General features: G+C 43.4%; 1 pseudogene; it reads left to right on the top strand.

Annotated features, from left to right (window-relative positions):
* The first annotated feature begins 4651 nt into the window (after positions 1-4651).
* On the top strand, positions 4652-15391 carry LOC142831653 (large ribosomal subunit protein mL42-like; annotated as a pseudogene).
* The last annotated feature ends 6959 nt before the right edge of the window (positions 15392-22350 follow it).

The following is a 22350-nucleotide window of genomic DNA, read 5'->3' as shown; positions in this document are numbered from 1 at the left end:
GTTTAAAATATGTTAAAATCAAAACTAGCTTAAAAAATTCAAACTAGTAACACTAGAAATTGACAACTTAGAATTGAAAATTATCAATTGAAAGAACCACATGACATGATTCCATTTTGGATTGATATCATTTTTTTTTGTCAACCACATGACTGTTTGCCATTTTGCTAGAGTTATGACATTATGTGATTTAATGATATTTGGCGGTCACATGTCTGGCAGCCATCTTTGCTAGGGTCTGAAAAGAGGCTCTCATATGATTTCACCACCATCTTTATCAAAGATGACCATGTGGAGTGGGCCTACTAAGGAGGCAACAACGGGTCTCTAAGATATGTTGGATTGGGGTGGATTTCTGTATGATATTTATGTCCTGTCCTAGAAACAATGTTTATAAAATATAGGGTTTTAAAATAATACTTGTTTAATAAGATATTAAAGCTGCACTTCAATGCTTTTATACACAAGAATGTACTTTGCACTGGTAGCGAATTTTGTAATTTAAGATTCACTCAGGTGATAATATTTTTAAAGACATGAAGGGATCATAGGGAACAGTTTAGGTTTGCAAATGTATGGCAGGGCTAAGATTCCAAAGAGAATCCAACTTTCTCTTTGGAACCTTAACAGTTTTAGATACAGATGCCTGTGACAGGTGATACCAGAAGCACGAGCCACAGTGAAGTGGAGCAGGCTGAGATATAAAAGGCAGGCTTTGTACATGCTCCTGAGGGTGGGGTCTTATCCAAACCTCCCAGAAGAAAAAAAAAGAGCCAAAAAGATTATGAATGAATCCCAGATATTGAACTTTGAATTGTTTGCATTATTGGAGCTTGGTTTTACCTTATACAGAATGTGGTTATTGTGATGGTAAAATAAAAATGCTGCAGGTTCCCAAGTGGCTGCAGCAGGCAGCAGGCCATGATACTGTGCTGCAGGTCCCCTAGAGGAGGGAGGCAATGGGCAGGGGCTCCTGAGAGCAGCCAGTCCCAGGCAGGGATGGTGCAGGAGACTATGCCACAGGTCTTTGAAGGTGGCTGGTCCTGGGCACAGAGCCATGAGGCAGGCAAGAAAAAGATGGATATGCACACAATGCAGAGTGAGGTTGAATATTTGTTTAGTGGTTATGGAGGGGAAAGGGAGAAGGGGAGAAGAACAAAGAGAGAGAGAGAGAGAGAGAGAGAGAGAGAGAGAGAGAGGTAGAGAGAGAGAGAGGAACAAAAGGGGGAGTGGGAAGACTAGAGGGAGGCAAAAGCTATCTCTTGGGAAGAGATGGAAAAGGAAGAGACTCAGGCTGCAAGCAGGAAGGAAGCTCTGTCTGCCTCAGGGAAGGGGGAGCGAGTGGGTGGGGCTTGTCTCTTAAAGGGACAGGACAGATCATTATAGTTATGCCATGTTTTCTCCCTCTTAAAGTTAAAAATAGTACTTTATTTTTTATATTGCAAGAAGACATTTGAGAGATTTAAACTTTTTAAGAGGAATTTTAGAATTTTACAGAATTTTTTTAAAAAGTAGATTTTTTTAAGGAATAGTTTTTAAAGTATTTAAATTTACAAGGCTATGGGACATTTTAAATTTATAAAATGTTCTATATTGTTAATATTTGGACTTAAAATAAAAGGTTAAAAATTAGAGTCATGGCCATGAACACCAAATACTAATCAGAAACTGGGATGTTCATTTCTTGTGGTGCAGCAAGACAATGACCTAAGCACTCTGGCAAATGTCATGGAGCAGCCCCTGAGTCTTCATCCTTTGTGGGTTGAAAAATCTTTTTACAGGGGTAACCTAGGATCACTTGCTTGACAGATGTTTGCACTGAGATTCATGGAGATGGCAAAACTACAGTTGTGAAATAGCAATGGGAAAAATTCTGTAGTAGGGGGATTGCGGGGAGGGTATCACCACAACAAGGGGAACCTATATTGAAAGGGAAAGGGAAAAGTCAGTGGCTTAGACAATGTCTTTCCATACTCAAGTTCTCTTTATGTATAAGAATGTACATCTAGTTCCTTGTCTTTGCTAACTTTGTTAAACTTAAGCTAGTTGGATAAACTGAGTCATATAAGTATTTAAGTACTAAAAGAAGCATCAATTGTTGTTTTTTAAGTCTTTTTCCCATTAGCTCATAGGCTTGGATAAAGAAAGTTCTTTTCTTTTCTTTTCTTTTCTTTTTTTTTTTTTGAGGAAGTTCTTATTTGCTAAAAAGAGAGTCACCCTCCTTATCTCTGGCCAAAGGAACTTGTGGCCCTTCCATTAGCACAGGACTGTGTGGCGCCTAACTTGTCAAGGGCAATGCTAGCCCCTAGGCTCCTTCCTGTTCCCAGTTTGCCCTGTGACCTTTCCCTTGTCACTTTTCTTTGCCTTCCCAGGAGACAGCTTTAACAGCTTGATACACACTTGTTTTGTTTTCACCCATGAAATGGCTAAAATGCCCACTGATATACCAGGAAAATAGACTCAGAGTTGTCAATTAATGGGATTTATTAACTTAAAAAGTTCTTCAATAAAACCTTGGCCTTCTTTATGCAGAATCAAAGAGATATTATAAGTCTTTAAGAAATTATTATCTTTATATAAATAATTAAGCATTATAATCTGGTTGTACTCAAACGTCAGAATTAGAGGGCCTTAAGAATGGCAACAGAGGCAAATGCTTCCCTAAAAAAATTCTGTCAGCTAATGGTAATCCCAATACCACCCTTTTGAACCCCTAGGCAGGCAGGACCCATGATTGGATCCTGTCGTTGGTACTTGTGAAGGTGGAGTGTGGGGCCAAGGAAAGCTTGGCTTGAAGGCTGCCGTGACAGGCTCAATAGAAGCCAGTCAAAGATGTGGTCTAAGTTTCAGTCTATCCTAAGGCAATACCTGGTTCCAGGAAAGAACACAAACTGAGATCACCCAGGTACCACTCAGAAAGGGACCAGTCACCATCCAAGGGGAAAATACTTAAAATTTCAAAGGAAATATCTAATATTCCAACCATTGTAGATAGGTTCACCGGCTGTCTCTTAGCCCAGCACACACCCATCCCCTTTCACCAAGACTCTAGACAATAATGTCAGCCAGTCAGAGGCCCTGAACCTTAGAAATCCCCCTCACCCCAACCTCTGTTATGATTGAAAAAACAAACAAAACAAAACAAAAAAAACTAGCCCAAATGGCCTCAGGGATCGACTCCATGGGACACACAAGAGGGTCCAAGCTCGAGCTTGAATAAAGACTCTTTGCTTTTGAATATGAGTTTGGACTCCATGATGGTTTGGGGGGTACCCAGTGATCTGAACATACCAGCAGTTTTGGCCATTCTCTGCAGAAGAAGCTGGGATAGGACAGCATCAGTCCACAGAACAAAGGAATCCTCTAAAGTGTATAGACTTTAGAGGGGAGGGTTCTGAGCTTAGAGGACCGTGGCTTCTGAGTTTAGGTGGAAAGGGTCCCTAAGGGAGCCTCTGAGTTTAGCAGATTAGTGAAGGTACTAAACAGGATGGGAGGTGGTAACTCAGGAAGCTGTTCTTGCTGTCCCAACCTTTCCAGCACTGCTCCACACTCTAGGAGCCTTGGGGCTCCTGGAAGCAGTTAAGTAGGGTCTACAGGATGCTGGCTCTATCTACAGCTTCACATCTGTGAGCTAAAGCTTAGGACCAGAATTGTGGGTTTCAGATTATGTTTCCTGATTTTAAAATGATTGCTTAGGCATCAATAAGGTATCTTGGAAATAGGACCGAAGTCCAGAGACAAAACAAAAGTAATGTTTATGTACACATAGTCTGAAGGTAACTTTATTCAAATATTTCAAGTAGGTTTCTGAATGAAAGAAGATTTCTGCATATGGAATTTTTCCATTGTGATTTGCTGGTTTTGACATTTTATTTACTTATTTATTCATTTATGATTTTTTGAGACAAATTTTCTCTGTGTAGCTTTGGAACCTAGAACTCGCTCTATAGACCAGGCTAGCCTTAAACTCAGAGATCTGCCTGCTTCTGCCTCCTGAGTACTGGAATTAAAGGAATATACCACCACCACCCAGCTGGCCCAAATATTCTTTGATGTGCCCTGCATCCTTTATAAGGGTGCTGTGTCTGGATCTAAGGCTCAGGTAGAAGGAAGTCAACTTTCTGTCTTGAGTATGTTGTTGAATTTGGTCACATTTCCATAAGACAGGAACTTAAATTCCAACGCTTAAAAAATAGGAGATTTTAGAAAAATGAAAGTAGAATCTAAATAGCTTCCTAGGAACAATGAAGCTGAGTGATAACTCTGCTAACGGGGTCTTGGGTAAGGGGGGGGTCATATAAGGGTACTACCCAGTTCACTGGACAAATAATTGTACATCCTGGAAAGAACACCTGTGCAGTCAGGGAAGTAGAGTGACAGCTAGAGACAGAAGGGTCCCTGACAGAGTGACATCTAGAGATCAGAGGCAGGGATGGGAAAGCAGAGCCTCCCAACAGCTGAAGGTAAGAAAAGACTGGGAACCCCTGCCTGAACTAACAGATCAGTAGAAGAGCAGCCCAAGAGTGAAGGTAAAGATTCTGATTGTCCTGGACACAAAGTAACAGATGCAGCTCCTGATGCCCTGACAAGAGAGAAAGCTGAAAGGGTTCCGGACGGGGAATAACGATTATAGATCCGGGCAGCCAACAGCATGAACAACAGTTATGGATTGACGGATCTGAACCGCCAGCCACACGGAGAAGAGGAACAGAAACTGCCAGCTTTGTCACAGCAGACAAACAGCTCCCATCAAGGGCTTAGGAAGGACAGCAAGGTGGGAGTTGATCAGGTTGCTCTAGGTTGGACTTTTTTATAGGTTCCTATGGGCAGGACTTTCTCTCCAGTTTTATTGGTCCTGCCTAAGCCATCATTCCTTCCTTGAATAGGCTCTTTTCCCTCTGCCAGTCTTTAGCAATTTATAATTTTTGCAATCTCTTGGGGTTGCATGAAGCAGCCCTTCTTAAGGCAGCCCATCCCTATTACCCAGGTCTGCACAAATTCCTCTGACTTCACGCCTTCCCAATTACATGAAGAGAGATCTTCATTATTCTTTACACGATTACCGACAGCCCACCTGAACTCCATGATATTTGACTTTTATTCTCTTTTCTTTTCGCTTATGGATTTAGCAGTGTTGGAGTAGGAACTAGTGTTCTATGCAACAAAAGCATGTGCTCTACCACTGGCTCGACACTCAACTCTCCTACTTGCTCTTGCACTGGAAAGCTTGTGTGCAAACAGCTTGCTCTGAGGCTTTTATTTTGGTTATGCACTTGTGTATGCGAGCCTGGGCTGCTGTTGTACACATGGGGCGATCAGAAGACAATTTGAGGAGTCTGGTCCTCTTGCTTGTGAGTCAGTCTTGGCAGCAAGGGTTTGTACCTAGCTAATCTTAATGATCCCTATTTAAGATTCTTTTAAGTGGCTCTAAGTAGAAAAATAAGGCAGAGCAAAACATCTCCTGAATGTTAGGTCTCTGAAAACACAGTACAATAAAAGGGAAAGCAAAGATAGGAGAGAAAGAGAAACATTGATAGAGGAATGAAGTATGTGGAGAGAGAAATATATGGAAGGAGGATGACAAAGAGGAGCGAAACTTCCTAAATGATGTAGTACACATTTGTATGTATAATGGATGCACAGCTTACTTTGTACGGCATTTTAATGTTTTAGCCCAGAATTCCACTTTCTTTTTGTCATGTTTTTATCCTTATTTTCTCTAGTATTGTTCCTCCTAGGCTTTCCACTGGCCTTATCCAAAGGAGCCACACTGCAAGGTACATATTTAGTTTTAAGCTGCCAAATAGATAGACAAAATAAACAAATAAGTATGTGATGGATTTAGGAGCACATCATGTGCATGTGTGTGTGTGTGAGTCTCCTGCCTCTGCCTCCCATCACTGATTGCCAAAAGCATTATCATTCCAACATATCATGAGCCTTAATCACCTGACAAAGATGGCTTTGCCGCGCCTCCTCCCCCTGACACCCTGCTGTCTGTGGGAGCTCACACTACAATGTGCCTCAGGTTGGACCAGCCCTGTCTCTAGCACTCTAGAACTACAGCTGATTCAGGGCCCCCATGTCAGGACCACACGTCCTCACACCTCCAATAACTCAGTTGTGGATCTTCATCAGGTCTTCTCGTAACCTAAGCCTTGGGATGGAGCTCACCCTGCAAGAGATGCTATCACCATCCTGCCATCATGGCTGGATAGTGAGTCAAGGCAGAGCCTGTCTTCCAGCCCTGTATTCTCATAAAGGTGAAGACAGGCTTGCCCGCATCAGCTGCTGTCCTTTCAGGAGGTTTCTCCTTAATCGTCTTCTAGTTGTGGTTATTAGTACATAGATTCTTTTAAAGGTGGAATCAGGTCTTCACCATGCATGGTGCTGGTGCATGGTACATGGGCTGCATAGACATTTTCATGCAGGTTTATAGCAAACTTTGAAAATAATTTTGACGCCTAATCCAGAGCATACTCAAAGCTTGTCCTTGGGAGGTTGCTGTACCAAGGTAGAACATTCTGAGTCCTGAAAGTGCTGAACCGCAAATGTGGATAACATAGCAGTCACTTAGAGCATTAGACTGCACAGAAGCTCCACACGGGCCCCAGCTCCACACAGGCCCCAGCTCCATGCGTACCCCAGCTCCACATGAGCACTAGCTTTACAGGTGCTCCAACTCCACACGGGCCCCAGCTGCACACGGGCACCACACCAATTGCCATGGGCAAACAGGACAGGAGTCATGATCATATGAGGCCCCACAACAGCATATGGCTGGATACTCTGCGCTTCACTCCACCGTTGAGCATTAATGCCTTTATTGTGTGTGTGTGTGCGCGCGCGCATGTGCAAGTGTGCCTTAAACAATTACACTGTATCTTTAAAACTATACACCTGAGGCAGGGTGATAGACCCGAGGGTGAGGCTGCAGGTGCCCCCAGGCTCTGTGGAGCAGGAGGGCCTTAATGCAGCTGCTCTCTCCCCGTGGCACTCCCCCAGTGCAGGCGCAGGCATCCAGCTGCACCACATCGAACTTGCAGCTCCAGGAATGAAAATCCAGGTGCCTAGAAGCAGATTTTAGAGTTGGTTCCCTCTTCACAGTATCTTTTTTCCTATCTCCCGATCAGAATCTTGACACACAATGGCAGCAGTGTGTACGTAAAACAGGTGTTATCAAGCAGAACTATCTGGAAGCATCTATTTTCCAACCCCGAAGGGATTGTTTGTCATAAATCTACGTATTCTTCTCTTCCAGATGACTACAGCTGCCAAGTGGGGCCTGCTTTGACATCTGTCAAAGGACAGCAGTGTGCCACTGCCCTTCTGTGGACATCCCATACAAACACACGAAACCTATCCCTCACCCTGAACCTCGGAATAACAATGAAGGACTACTCAAACAAACATGGAAAACCAAATTAGGAGAAAAAGAGTGAACAGCTGGAGCAAGGCCCCATGATAGCACCGCTCAGCAAGGTGTCTGCCACTATAAAGCATCACTGGCCCCGTCACAAACATCATAAGAAACTGAATCCTACAAGAGAAAGGTACTGCTCTAGATGCTGAGAGCATTAAGGAAATGTTGCCAGCCGAGAAAATGCAACCTGGTATATTAATTAAGATGTTATGCAGAAAATATGAAAATATTGAATTGAAGAAAAATAGACACATACTTATGATCTCTCTATTTCCAAATGTAGGTTGCATGGGTTCAAGACCCAAGATCATTTCAACTGAAAAGAAGATGTTGACTACAGTAGATAGAGACAAGTTTCCCAATCTCATCATGGTTATTAGCAAAACTGGGTTCCTTGAGGACTGGAAGCCCTATGCTTAGGCTGGTTGTTAGCAGGTAACATTTCTCAGATTTCTGAAAACTACCTGTAGTTCCATCCTTTAGGATCTGGTGGGAGCTTTACAGTGGAAACCTTTGGTTCTGTGAGTGCAAGCACAGGGGCACCTGCTGATTTTTCACTTTCTCTGATTAGCATGGGATCAACCTCCCCACACCAGCACAGTCTAAGTCAGAGGAGCACAGCACCCAAGGCTCCCCTATGTCCTTACAGAGTCAGAGGAGCACAGCACCACCAAGGCTCCTCTATGTCCTTATAGGCTACTCATCCTACCTGCAAGAGCAGATTTAGACCAGAAGTTTTTACAAGAGTGAGAAAGTCTTGGTATCCTTTCCATGACACTTGTTTACATTGACAATGGCTTGAGATTAAATGAAACAATGTAGGTGCTCATTGACTAAAAATGCTTACTCTTCTGCAGAGGACCAAAGTTTGGTTCCCAGCAACCATGTTAGGTTACTCACAATCTCCTATAACTCCAGGTCCAGGAGATATTGACAACTTCACTTAGCCTTCATGGGCTTTCTACTCATGGACACACACACACACACACACACACACACACACACACCACAAATACTATGTTTTTTATGTAGAAAACAATTTTCATTTCTGTTATGGGAGGCTGCTTATTTGCTTTCTGGCCACCCAGACTCCTGAAATAATCACTCAGAAACTATATTAATTAAATCACGGCTTGGCCTATTAGCTCTAGTTTCTTTCTAGCTCTTACATCTTAAACTAACCTGTTTCTGTTATTTTATTTTATATTTTACCATGAGGACCGTGGCCTACCAGCAAGGTTCTGGCTGGGGTCTTTCCCCTCTGGAGGCTCCATGGCTTCTTCCTCACTCCCCCTTTTTTACACAGCATTTAGTTTAGTTTTCCATGCCTAGCTCTATTCTGCTGAGCCATTGGCAGAAAGCAGCTTCTTTATTCATTAACCAATAAAAGCGGCACATAGACAGAAGGACTTCCCACACCACCCTCCCCTCAAGTCTTTTCGAATCCTCTCTCCTTCTCTACCCACCCAACTTTAAGTTCTTTCTCAAAAACACAAACAAAACCCAAATTTCCCAAGCCAAGAAAACAAAATAAAGCACCACCCAAAAAGAAAAAGAAAAAAACAACAAATGAAAGAAAACCAAAACACTAACATGTAATTAAATAAAAGGACACACACAAAAACAACTGTGGAGGTTGGTCAGCTACTGAACATGAGGCTTGTCATAGAGTGGTTTGATATACCCAGTGTCGTTCCATTGGAGAAAATGGACTTTTTTTCTCTCCCAACATGTATAAATGACAGTTCAGTTGTTAACTTTACCCTACTTGCTAGGTTTTCATTCATTCATCCATTTTTAAAATATAACAAAACAAAATATAAGAAGATAAAACAAAAACCATCACATCAAAGGTGCACAAGATAAGGCAGCCAAAGCAAAAAGCCCAAGATGGCTGGAGATGTGGCAGATGCTCAGTCTTCCATCCCCAGCCCTGGGAGGGACATAGGGTGGGGCTCCATGTTAGCCAAGCCTAATCCCACCAAGTTTTCAAGTTAGTCTCTCTCCTCACCTCTCATCTCCATCCCAGTTTACCGTTGTCCGACTGGTTGTTGCCTCTTACTTCACATTTCTTCCCTTCTCTATGTATTGCCACCAGTGAGAAAACTCACATAGATCCAAGCCTTCTCTTTTGTAGGAACTTGGACCAAATACCAAGTACATGCCAGAGAAGGTTCCGATTGGCCCTCGCTGTTCTCTTCTGGGGAAGATTGGCTCAGTAGCACGGAATTTTCCTTTGTTACCACAAAAGAGAGGTTCCTCCAAGAAATGTCTCCGAAGTTGAAAAAGAAGAGAGAAGGGGAGGAGAATATGAAGGGAACTAAGGATGAGGGGAAGGAAGGGAGGAAGGAAGGGAGGGAGGGAGGGAGGGAGGGAGGGAGGGAGGGAGGGAGGGATGTAGGGTATGAGTTTTCAAAATGAAAACTCCATCCCGTTGTGAGCTGAGCAACCATAACACATCACATCTCCCGAACCCTTGTCATTCCTACGTGTGTCCTCAGTGGCACATGATAACACTGGTAAAATCAAGGAACAAATGCTAGCAGTAAAGACTCCAAAGCATCATTGAAATTTAATTTTCTCTACATAAAGTCTGTAGCCTTTCAGACTAACCATTCTCCCCATCTGGGAGTTACTTTTTGAAGCCCTGAAGAAACCAGAAACACAGGCATTGCCCATTCTGCAATCGGTCTTTCCTGGTTTGGATGTCTGCTGAGCTAATAACCCACTGACTACAGTTTAGGCTTTTGAAAGCTAAGTTCTAACATCAAACTTTCATCAGGGCGATAACAGCCTGTCTCTAATGAATTTTTTATTTGTTTACTCATTGCTTCTCTGGGATATGAAAGAAACGCTCATCTTTTTTTTTAATATTAAAAATAAAACTTTAAATCAGGACCTCATCCAATAGCAAACTGATGAGATTCCCTTCAGCCAGGAGGGGTTCACCAGTGGGAAAACTGCACTCTGAAATAAAGGGAGATGGGGCAGCGGGGAAAGGGTGGCATGCCGTATGAGTGTTCTTCTGCTGTTTCTTTTTAATCTTTTGTGAGCAGAGGTAAATTATTCATAGCAAACAGAGTACTGTACATCATGTGAGTTCCAGGAACTCATCCACCAAACAGCTGAGCACCCTCCCAGCTCTGCAGGACCTGACTCTGCTCGCTGCCCTCTGTGCTGTTCCAGCTGTTTGCTCTCAGGGATTCAGGAACCCACAGAGCAGAGAGGGTCAGAGAAGAGTGGAGTAGGAGGTCTAGGTGTCACTTGTAGGACTTGTGCTCTGGGCTGTGCAGCTTTGGGTGCTGTTTCTTTTACTTGTCAGAGAATTAAAAAAAAAAAAAAACAATGTTCAATTGGACAGGAGCAGGCTACGGGATGTGACATCCCTTGGAGACATGGCACTGGAAGCATTTAACACTGAGAGTGTTGAATAAGGTTATTCAAGGCAGGTAAAAGAACAAGGAGGGCTCTACCAAGAAGCAACTGGGAACCCCCAGCAATAGATACATATGGCTAGGCCTTCCTTCGTGTAGAAAGAGGTCACAGCCCATTGAGTGTGTATTTTGCAGCGTTTTTAATGTTAATCACATATAAGGGCTTCATTCTGAGATGCTCTGACCTGTCCAGCAACACGTGGTCCTCAACTGTTTGTACTAGTTTAGGAAGCTGCAGGTACTTGGAGAAGTAGGCTACTAAAGACAGGAGTTCTAATCCCGCCCAGCTTTTTTTCTGGACTGCTGTAGGCATGTGACCAGATGCATACTTCTGTCCATCCAGCTGTCAAACCCTCTCTGCAATTATGTCCTGATACTACCTGCCCCTGGGACCCAACAGAAACCCTATCCTCTTTTAAGTTGCTTCTGTAGAACATTCTGTCATGGCAAACTCAAGGCTAACACATTGTATATTTAAAATCCTATAAACACCCACACAACTACAGGATGTGAAAGGAAAACAATAGGTGTTTGCTCCCAACTCTGCCTGTATTTGCTACAAAGCATGAACTTTGTCTCTGAATCTCAGAGACAAAACTCACAAACTAGGGTTACTAACCATTTCATTTAGTTGTAAAATTAATGCAATAATGAGACCTGCCGTGTTATACAAAGAAGTACTTATCACACTGTGTGGTGGTGCTTGGAAGTATAGGCAGAAGGATCAAAGTCATCTGGAGCTTCATAGAGAGTAAAGCCAGCATGGGCTACAGGAGCAGTTTTCCCCCAAAACCCCAAAAACAAAGAAGAAAGAGGACAAGGAGGAGAAGAGCAGCAGGCAGCGAGAGGATGGGTTGGGGAAGAGAAAGGGGGGGGGGTGGAAGGAGGAGAAGAAGGAGGAGGAAGAAGAAACAAGTGCTTAGTATTGTCATTAATTAGCTGACTGTGTCTCTAACTTCCCTTCCTTTCTCTCCTTTCCCTTGTCTACATGACTCAGAGGTATTTCTGGTGGAGATGCTTCTTATAATGTCACATCAGTCCCTGAAAGTTGAAGATCTATCAACAGTACAAATCTACACTTGTTAATATATATAAACTAAGAGGTGTCAGGTTGACTGTGGATGTTTCCGTGTATTCAAGACATTTCTGATTAATTTAATCTGTGTCACATTATACTATGTGACATTGAACCTTATCCAATTCCTAAAAGCTTTATGAGAAAGGTATGTGTTTCTTGGAATGCCCCAGACACCGGCTCTTTATAGAATGTGATTACAATGTCTTCAAATACTCAGAAACATCTCCCCAGCTCTAAAAATTCACAAGTGGTTTACTATGCATGGTATCTTGGAATATTCATTCCTTCATTCTATTTGAAATAAAAATTAATATATAAATAATAACATTTTTGACTGGAACTGGTCTTTGCAAGACCTCCTAAAACAAGATATACCAGTGTTCTAGTCAGAGTTCCCACCGCTGTGATGAAACTGTGACCAAAGGCAATTTTGTGAGGAAAGTGTTTAATTGGCTTCTGCTTCCACAGCACTGCTCATCACTGAGGGAGGTCAGGGCAGAAACTCACACAGGGCAGGAGCCTGGAGGCCATGCAGGGGTGTGGCTCACTGGGTTGCTCCACATCGCTTGCTCAGCCTGCTTACTTCTAGAACCCAAATCTACCAGTTCAAAGATGACCCCACCTACAGTGGGGCGGGCTTTTCCCCATCAATCACAAATTAAGAAAATACTTTACAGTTTCTAGAGCCTAATCTTTTTTCCTTTTCTAATTCGTTTCACATATATTACATTTTGACTGAAGTTTTCCCCTCTCTCCTCTCCTTCCAGTCCCTCTCCCTCACCCCAGTTTCCCCCAGATCCACTCCTCCTCCATTTCCCTTCAGGAAAGAGCAGTCTTCCCAAGGATATCAACCAAACATGGCATAGCAAATTACAGTAAGGCAAGGAACATATCCTCATATCAAGGTTAGATGAGGATGACATCCCAGTAGGAGGAAAAGAATCCCAAACAGGCAGAAGAGTTAGAGATAGCCACAGTTCCCACTGTTTGGAGTCACACACGAATACCAAGCTACACAATCATAACGTAGGACGTAGCACAAACCTGTACAAGCCCTCTGATTGTTGGTTCAGTCTCTGTGAGTCCCTGAGTCGTAGCTAGGAGTTCTGTGCAAACAACTGAATCTTAAGGAGGTGTTGTCTCAATTGAGGCTCTCTCCTCTCAGATAACTTTAACTTGCATCCAGTTGACATAAAGTTAGCCAGCACAACCAGGTTCATCTGGGACTCAAGAAACATACACATAACATCCAGGCTAATATACTGAAGTCTGGAAAATAACATATTAACACCTGGCTCTTCCATTTCCTCCGTGGATGAAGCTAGAAAAATCACTTAACATTTGTAGACCTAACTTTCTGTACTCTTCGAGAAACTTGACTGGTGTCAATATGAAGACAGATACCCAATGGCTCATTCATGTGTGTGAATGTGTGAGTGCTTATCTGTGCACGTGTGTATGTGTGGGTGCATTTGAGCACATGTGTGTGCAGGCGCACATGCCCATGTAGAGGTCAGAAACTAATTTCAAATGTTTTTCCTTGACTGCTTTTCCATCTTTTTTATTTTATTTTATTTTATTTTTTTTTGAAAGTTCCACTCTGGAGCCCCTAGGATTTGCCTGTATCCCTACTAGTCCCTAGTTCCCAGTAATGACATTACAAGCCCGAGGCCTGGATTTTAGGTCAGTGTTGGGGACTCAAACTCAGGTCTTCATCTTTACCCACTATTTCCCTACCCCCTGACCCTCTGCTGTCAGAGGGCTTTGCTATATGGAAAGTGCTTCCCAATAGTCCTGTGACATCACAGGTGGTGAGACAAACAACTACTGGTCCTCACTGGCATTTCCTTGTATTGTTTTAGAAACAGGATCCTATAACCCCAGGGGGGCTGAAGTATGAAAAATAAATACTCAGGGACAGATATTGGGGTTCAACCTGAAGGTCAGAAAAGCAAAACAGCCAGTCACTGGTTCTTACCTCTACTTCACTCCAAGATAGCGACTCTGCCTCCAGGAATCTCAGAATGAGACTGAGTCCGTGAGCTGTCTCTTCCCATTTTATATCCCTCTCTGGGATTGGGATTAAAGGTGTGCACCACTGGGATTAAAGGCATGCACTGCCCAGTTTCTATGGCAACTAGTGTGGCTACTGGGATTAAAAGTGTGTGTCACCACTGCATGGTCTGTAAAGTTGACCAGTGGGGCTGTTCACTCTCTGATCTTCAGGCAAGCTGTATTGATTAAAATACAAATGAAATGCCACTACAGTGTCCCTGCAGGGGAAGGTGGAGTATAAAGCCTCTTGGAGGAAAAAGCTTTTCTTGAGTTTAAACCTCTTCCTTCTATTTCAGGACAAGCATAATCAGGGTTTCTTACATTTGTTTACCTGGGTGTCAACACCACAAAGGGATACTCAGCCCCTCCCATCCCACAGCAGGTGGACAAGAGGACTGCAGATAAGAACACTACACCACCGACCTAGCATCCTAGCAGGGGCATTGACGACTCCTACACAAGCCTGTTTGTCTGCTCACTACCCACTGACCTAGCATCCTAGCAGGGGCCATTGATGACTCCTACACAAGCCTGTTTGTCTGCTCACTACCCAGCGAGTGGTCTTGTTATTAGGGTTGCTTTGCTCAAGGACCAGATTCCAGTTGGTTCTTTCCCTGAATCTTTGGGTAATCTGGAGATTTCTCCTTGTGCTCCTCAAATCTGCAATTGCTGCCTATGATAAAACAGAATAAATGAAGCTATGCAGGATAAAGAAGGTTTACTTACACTTGGGTGGGAGGTCAATGTAATGCATTCCTGCTATTGCTGTCCTGATTATTTTTATTCCAGATTCATCTCTACAGGTGGACACACTTGTGCTGGGAGTGGGGCCTCCAAGAACATCTTGGCGTTCCTGTCCTTGGAGAGGAGAGGTAGGTGTAGGAGCCTGGAGTATCTATCCACCTAGCTCATTGTGTATGTTTGCCTTCTTTTCCGGCTCCTTGGCCTGGATCTCTGTCGGGACAAAGGGTTTCTACTGACAAATTTCCAAATGCATTAGGAAAAAAATGAGGGAAATAAAGAAAAAAAAGTTTGCACTATTGCTGAAAATTGTTGATCGAGGACAAAAATGGGCTTGGTCAAAATTCTGAAGGCATTTCAAAAGCCTGTGTAGTGTAGTCCACCTCTCTGCTTGAGGATCAGAGGATCTGGTGCGTGATGTAGGCTGGTTGGGGGTGGGGACAGACATTAATGCCACACAACTGGCTTCTCTGAAATCTCTGCTGGCTCTTTCAAATGTCTGCAGGTGAGCACTCTTAACAGTCTGGGTGCTCTATCTTTTGGTATCTGTGCTCAGCTGAAAGCCTCACAAAACTGCATGCTGCCCCATGTCCAGCTGCACACTGCCCATGTCCAGCTGCGCACTGCCCCATCCAGCTGCGCACTGCCCCATCCAGCTGAAAATGAGAAGAATGGTTATGAGATTTCACTACATCTCATCTGCCACAAGCTCCAGCTTCCACAACTGATGAAGCTAATACTTTTAAAGATCCCAGGTGGAAAATCCAAAATTTAGAATGCCCCTAAATATATAAAATACTTTGAATGTCAAAAAAAAAAAAGAAAAAAGAAAGAAAACTGAGTGGTTGTGGCACAGGCCTTTAATCCCAGCACTTGGGGACAGAGGCAGGTGGATCTCTGAGTTTAGGCTAGCCTGGTCTACAGAATGAGTCCCAGGACAGGCTCCTAAGCTACACAAAGAAACCCTGTCTTGAAAAACCAAAACAACAACAACAAAGACTATTTGGACTGGGACTGTAGCCCAGAGTAGTGAAGTATTTGTCTATAAAATGCTGGTGTGATCCATAGCATTACAACAACAAAAATAAAAGTTTGCTTCCTTCCTCTGGGAAATGAGAGTTTGAAACTGGTATTTTTAAGACAACAGCAAGGACATATTGGAGTGTCCAGGGATGTGATATGCTGTCTTCCTCCAAGGCCATTAACCTTTCCTGAGTCCCTCTTTTCCAAATCCCTCCTTTCCTATGCATTCCTTGAGCCATGGGGATAAGTATGGTGTTGTACCAAGAGAGAGGCCGACCTGGTGGCTAGGGACTCAGAACAGGGCTGGTTAAACATTCATCCAAGCCCTTCCAGAGTCCCCTTAGTTCACAGTGGCCTATATGGTCTGCATGCATGACCTTCATTTCCCCTTCCTTCCTTCCTTCCTTCCTTCCTTCCTTCCTTCCTTCCTTCCTTCCTTCCTCCCTTCCTTCCTCCCTTCTCCTTTCCTTCTCTCTCCCCCTCCTCTCTCTCTCTCTCTCTCTCTCTCTCTCTCTCTCTCTCTCTCTCTCTCTTTCTTTCTTTCTTTCTTTCTTTTTCTGAGACAGGTATCTCTATGTAACAGCCCTAGCTGTCCTCAAACTCACAGAACTCTGTCTATTTCTGACTCCCAAGTACAGGTATTAAGGGGGTGAGCCACCATGCCCAGCTATTTTTTAATTTCATTTTCTGATCCTAGAATCTATGTGTGTATTGGGGTAGGGACAAAAGTAGGTTTTGGTAAGTATAGCACACGTGTGTGTGTGTGTGTGTGTGTGTGTGTGAAGAGTATGGGGGAAATGAGAACATATATGAATGAGAGCTGTGAGGGCCAGAGAACAACCCTGGGTGAAATTCCTCAGCAGTTACCCATTTTAACTCCTTTTCAAAGTTTCCTTTGATTGCAATTCACATTATATTGGGGAAGCCAGACAACCCAATTATCTGCCAACCACATTCTCCGGTGTTTTCATTACATTTCTCCGCCATAGTTTATGCTGCTTCAAATTCTGGAAGTTGAGAACTGGAGCTCTGGATGGTTGCAAGCCACCTTGAGGATGCTGGAAATGGAACCCAGGGCCTCTGCAATAGTAAGTGCTCTTAGCCACGGAGACACCTCTCTGTCCCACACCTTATTTTTTTGAGACAGGATAACTTTATTGGGTAGAAAAGCTCAGGGACTTGCCTGTCTCTGCCTCCCCAAAACCATAATTACAGGTGTGTATCACCACACTAGACTTTTCTACATTGATCCTGGGGATTGATCTCAGGTCCTCATATTTGTAAGGCAAGAGCTTTACTGATTGAGCCATCTCTCCAGCTCTCTGAGTTGGAGGCAGTGTTGAGGCTCTTGGAAGGGAAAGAACAGTGAGGTGGATCCTTAAGACATTTCTTCCACATTCCTGTATTCTGAGAACTCTGTTGTAAATCTCTCTCTGTATCAAATTTCAGGGAAATCAGAGTTTCCCCATGTTCTTAAGGAGGAAGTAGATTGGATATGGTCATATATTTACCCAGGGCCAAGTGCAATAAATGATACCTACACATGGGGGAGAGTGATCTAGAAGCTAGTGTCCTGCTGTTTGGGGGCACCTGGACATCTGGTGTTGTCTTGCAGACCCAAAGAACTGTTAATGGATGGGCACATGAACTGCAGGACACTTTGAAGATGTTCCAGTATTTCAATAAGTGAGCAGCCCTCTGTGCTTTTTAATTCAATCTCACTTGGGGTTCTTTGTTTATTTTATCAAACACAATGTCTCACTTTCAAATATGGGGTTTTATGTTTGTCCTCAAGACAAAGGCAAATGGCTTTTCCAGAACCCAAAGCTTCAGGGCTGTACAGTCTTGAGCCCACATGGAAGCCTGATGAAGGATTTCACCCACATCAAAGCCCGGGAAGGCTCATCCAGTTGCCTAAGATCTTGGGGAAGAGATAAGAGAATGTAGAAGGGGAGGGTGATGTGAACACAGGTGGCAAAGATGGTGAGAACAACCATAAGGAAAAATGCAGATTAGTCCAGAAGTTGTTTTAAAGAAATAGTTTTTTTAAAAAAAAAAAAGAAAAAAGAAAGAAGGAAAGAAATAAAAGAAGGAAGGAAGGAAAGAAAGAAAGAAAGGAAACCTTTAGCGACTAAATTTTGCTATTCTGTCTTCTGTTTGTGCTGCTGCTATGATTAGGTCTTTGGCCTAATGGAAAACACCCATTTCTGGGTTTGTTTTTTGTTTTTGTTTTGAACTTGGGTGAGTCATTTTGTTTTAAGTATCAGGGAATTTTCTTTTCAAAAAATGTTTTATCTTTTTCTTCACTGTACTAGGCAGAAGTAACTCTGGATGTCAGTGTTTGAATTACATAATACATATTTCTATAAAATGAAAATATTTATAGGCTTGCTTTTCCTATGCCTCTATCTCTTTTGGTAAAGCATCATTTTAGCGGTCTTTCTGCATCTGCCCTTCCCCCAGCATACATATGCACGCTAGTGAGGGGAGAAAGGGTCTTTGAACAAAGAGAACTGGTTGCAGAAACATCATCTTGTCAGGTAGCATAGGAAAGCTCAGACAGGAGAAGACAGCAGCCAGCTGGTCCACTGCCAGCCCCATCCAGGAGTATCAGGGGTTGGGGGAAGTCCTCCTCGTGGTAAGGAGCTGCAATACCTCACTCTGGGCAGCCTGGGAGTGTTTGGAGGAGACAAAAGGCCAGTGAGGGGTGCACTGTACCTCTGGCCTGCTTTCTCAGTTCCACACCACTTCTTGGTGTGGCCGCAGAAAGTTTGACTTTGCATGTGTGAACAGTAAGGGGCTTGGCTACCTGCAGTTATTATTGCTGTATGCTTGAGGGGGGATTTTGCAGGGAGTGGGAGCTGAGATGGAGGGCTGTGGGAGATATAGCATTTGTTGGCATCTGGAGGCTGAACTTCCAATTTGCATTCCAAGCCTTCCCAGCCATTCCCTGCCCGCTTAGCACCATTACCCTACTTTTTTGGGTCTCTGCACTTCTATTTTGTACCTACACCTGCTATTTTTTTCTCTTCGTTTCTCGAGCCTGGGGAATACTCTTGCTCTTTCTGACATTTTGCTTTATTCAGGCGACACACCATCTGTCTATTTCAGTCAGAGAGCTAGATGTCAAAGTCACCAGCACATTCAAGGTGTCCTGAGGGAGAATTCTGGGAGCAGTGATCTGTCTGCTCATAGGTATGCAGGAGCAAGGATGGGAGGTAGTCTCTGGAGGCCTTTGTGGTATTATTTCTACTAAACCAGTGGTTCTCAAACTCTGGGGAAAGACCCTTTTGGGGGGTCAAATGATCCCTTTGCTGGGGTCACCGCAGACCTTCAGAAAACAGATGTGTACATACAATTCATAATATTACAAAATTATAGTTATGAAGTAGCAACAAAAATAACTTCATGGCTGGGCTCCCTACCGCAGGAGGAACTGTATTAAAGGACTGCAGCATTAGGAAGGCTGAGAACCACTGGACAAAAGCTGCATGACTGTGGTTAGTGCAGGGATTCCTCCCAGTATTGAGACAAGAGTGAAAGGTTTCTGATTGCACAATGGCCAAGAAGCAATTCCAGCTGAAGTAAGATGAATGCAAGCTGTTTCTGAAAGTGCTCACCTAGGTGGCATCTGGAGACATCACTGCAGTGTTGTGCTAAACCCACAACACATGCAATTTGCATTGTGCATGCTGACATGTCACACCCTTGAAGATGCCTGGAACACCTTGATTTAGATTTGAGACCATTCTATGTCATGAATTGTAGTCTTAAAACATTTTTATTATGATTTTATTTATTTTGTGTGTACACATGTGTGTGGGAGGTTGGGGGGAGTATGTAATATACTGTCCACTGGGAGGTCAGAGGACAACTTTTGGGAGTTGGCACTCTCCTTGTTAAAGGATGGAGCCTGGAGAATGAACTCAGATTATCGACTTCCTGAGCCATCTTGCTGGCGCATTTGCTGTGTTCTTATTATACATGTTTGCCCACTTTTTTAGAATTGTAATAGTTTAATTATGGAAAGCAAACACTTCCAAATATTTTTCTGTCATCATCTCTCAGCATGTTAATATCAAATTGGTGTGTTTTTGGATTGTATTTTGTTACAAATACTAGCTCATCCACCTTTGGTATACATATTTTCTCCTTAATACATGCACCATTATATATACCATAATTGTTTTAGAAAGTATTTCCTTATGATGTTTATTAGTGAGTGATTTATATATATAATACATATATATATATTTATACCTAGTGTCATATCAAAATTTCTTTTCTTTTATTTATTATGTATACAATATTCTGTCTGTGTGTATGCCTGCAGGCCAGAAGAGGGCACCAGACCCCATTATAGATGGTTGTGAGCCACCATGTGGTTGCTGGGAATTGAACTCAAGACCTTTGGAAGAGCAGGCAATGCTCTTAACCTCTGAGCCATCTCTCCAGCCCTCAAAATTTCTTAATGGAAAAAGGATCATGAGTGGAAAGAGTTCAAATGGCCCCGATCTAGATTGGGGTCTACCAGGCAATTCCTGGAGGCAGACCTCTCTGAGAGTGCAGTGTGCCAGAGGGGAAGGACCCTGGATTTGGCATGTATTTCCAATGCTTATAAGCTTTGGGACGTGAGGCTAATTACTTACCTGGGCTCCTGCAAGGATTAAGTTTAGGATGTGTGTGAAACCTGTGTTAGCATGGGGCAGCAGAAACTGTGGAGAAAGTCAGAGTGTCCCAGTTCTGCTGCTTAGAGCTGCACACCCGGGGCATGTCCCCAGCCTGTTCGAGTTCCATTTCTGGTGGGTAGACAGTCACAGTACTATACCTTAACCATAGAGGGCTAAGGAAGAACCAAATAGTAAGTATTACAGGAATAATAGTCACAAATCCCTTTTGCTGCTCACTTACTTTAAATGAATGAGCATATACTTAGGGAACTATTTGTATGCATAAAATTAAACATATTTATTTAGTGATCATATCTACATATATTTAAAATATTAGAGCTAGGTATGGCAGAGAATGACCAAAATCTAGCTCTTGAAAGGACTAGGGAATACTGTGTTTCAAAGCTAGACCATCTTAAAACAAATCACAAAGAAATTGTGGGCAGCAGAGGCAGCATCAGTGGCCAAGCTGTGTGAGCAAATATAACAGCTGAGCTGCAGGTGCGGTGGTATTTGTTCACAACCCTATAACTAGAGAGATGGAGACTGGTGGGTCCCGGAAGTGTGATGGCCTGCCAAAGTGCTGGCTTTTTACCAAGGCTCCTTCCCAGGGAGTAGACGGAGGATTTGCATGACAAGGTCTCCTTGAACCGTTGAACCTGGTTGACCAGTTCAACAAGACTAGCTGGCCAGGAACCTTGGGATCCTCCTCAGTGCTAGGATTACAGCTGTGTGCCATCATGCCCAGCCCTTTATGTGGTTCTCATGATTGGACAGTAAGCACTAGTTCAGCTGTCATTCTTATCTTCAAAATCCAAGATATTTAGGCAACGGTTGATGTAGAAAGAGTACAGGAGACCAAAGGTATCCAGCAGACATCCTGCTTCTTAAGTCCTGATTGGCCAGTGGAAACAGTCCCCATCACTGGCTCTGTGATCTTACATTAACTAAGCCCTTTGTATGTCTACGGTTTACCGGTAATACTAGTCTATCATTCCTGAAGGGTTGCTGCAGGCACTTTATACAGATGGCAGTGAATTTTGTGTGCGTGCGTGTGTGTGTGTGTGTGTGTGTGTGTGTGTGTGTTCGTGTGCGCCCACGCGCATGCTGTGTCCACAAATTGGCAAAGGGTTTGGATTCCTCTGAAACTGGAATTTTAGGTAGCTAGGAGCTGCTTGTGGGTTCCGGGAATGGAACCCAGTTCCTCAGGAGGAGCACAGGCACTCTTGACTTCTGAGCTTTATGTTCATATTCCAGAGAATTAGGAGGTGCATCCACCTGGACCAGATCGCGAAAAGCCTGTAGCACAGGGATGTCGTTTAGCTTTTCTTGGCAACTTTTTTACCTTTGTGTGTTTTTGAATTGACAGAATTGTTAAAATAATTACATGAGACTGGATTATTTTCAGCACCCATGTCAAGCGGTTCTTAGATGCCTGTAATTCTAGCTCCAGGAGAATCTAAAGGTTCTGTTCGGGTACCTGGATTCACACACACACACACACACAATTTAAAAACAATTAATTTTGCAGATAGGTTTCACAATGTGGCCCAGGCTGGCCTTGAACTTGAGGGCAATCTTTTTGAGGCTGGGATAACAGGTATGGGTTACCATGCCCAACTTTTGGTGGGCTTTTTAAAATATGCTACACATTCTGTGCATGTAAATGCCTGTGTGTGCCACAGTGTAAATACAGAGCTCAGAGGGCAACTTGTGGCAGTCAGGTCTCCTTCTATCATGTGGGATCCAGGGATTAAAGGCAGGCCCTCAGACTTGGCCACAGACATGTTTACCTTATCTCTCTAGGTCATGAGGGGATTCCTAAGTGAATTAATGAGAAACACAAAAACAAAACATGCTGCCTGACCCATCCTAAGTACCTAGTAGTGTGAACTCACCAGCGTCTGCACAAATGCCCCGAACTAG

The sequence above is a fragment of the Microtus pennsylvanicus genome, chromosome 11 (assembly GCF_037038515.1).
Source record: "Microtus pennsylvanicus isolate mMicPen1 chromosome 11, mMicPen1.hap1, whole genome shotgun sequence".
Classification (NCBI taxonomy): Eukaryota; Metazoa; Chordata; class Mammalia; order Rodentia; family Cricetidae; genus Microtus; species Microtus pennsylvanicus.
The sequence above is the reverse complement of the archived record's forward strand: the minus strand, read 5'-3'. Positions and strand labels throughout refer to the sequence as shown.